This window comes from Mandrillus leucophaeus, unplaced genomic scaffold, assembly GCF_000951045.1.
Source record: "Mandrillus leucophaeus isolate KB7577 unplaced genomic scaffold, Mleu.le_1.0 Scaffold1568, whole genome shotgun sequence".
Taxonomy (NCBI): Eukaryota; Metazoa; Chordata; class Mammalia; order Primates; family Cercopithecidae; genus Mandrillus; species Mandrillus leucophaeus.
Genome location: NW_012101552.1, coordinates 20,541 through 21,215, shown reverse-complemented (window position 1 = coordinate 21,215; position 675 = coordinate 20,541). Strand labels below are relative to the sequence as shown.

Genomic DNA, 675 nt, shown 5'->3' with positions numbered 1-675 from the left:
CAGATGACATTATTGTCAAACAACATATTAATGGAGCACTAAGCTCCAGGGAGGGAAGTGGGCTGTAGCGGCTTCCTGCACTCTGCCTCCTCTGCCTCCCTTTCCGCCCCTCCCAGCAGAGAAGCCTGGATTTCTGTGCAGGCGCTGCCCCACCGGATCCAGAGGTTGTGGGTGAAACCTCATGGCCAGGACCAAGGCTTGAGCCAGTGCTCCAGGCCTGGCCAATCAACACATTGCATCTCCTTCCCCCACCACAATGATTGGCTCAGGGATGGGCATATGACCTGAGGCAGGTCCAATCAGAGATGTTGCACGACTTGTTCCTCTTCCTGTTTGTAGCTAGGCACCCCAGGCCAGAAAGCCTGTGGGACTGACCCAAGGTCACACAGCAAATTCACAGCAGGTGTTTGTTCAGTGTTCTCATGCAGGACAAACTTTATTTTTATATTAAAACAAAGATACAGAAAAAAATAAAAAATAAAAAACAAAAAAAAAAACAAAAAAACCCCACAAAGATACAGAACAGAATGCCAAAATCACATGACCCTTTAAGATAAAAATACGGGACTTAAGATATAACTGCTTGCTGTAGTGACTGATACAGACCATAAATGAGTCCAAACTGTTACAGGGAGTACGGGATGGAGTTGGGACTGGAACCCACGTCTTTTGACA

The 675-nt window shown here is 46.8% G+C and overlaps 1 protein-coding gene across 1 annotated transcript in view; it reads left to right on the top strand.

The window, feature by feature from the left end:
• The window catches only part of LOC105536198 (mannan-binding lectin serine protease 1-like), a gene marked incomplete at its 3' end in the record, with an annotated part of 20,745 nt that overhangs the window by 1,206 nt on the left and 18,864 nt on the right, over nt 1–675 (top strand). The gene's annotated exons all lie outside the window — the stretch shown is intronic.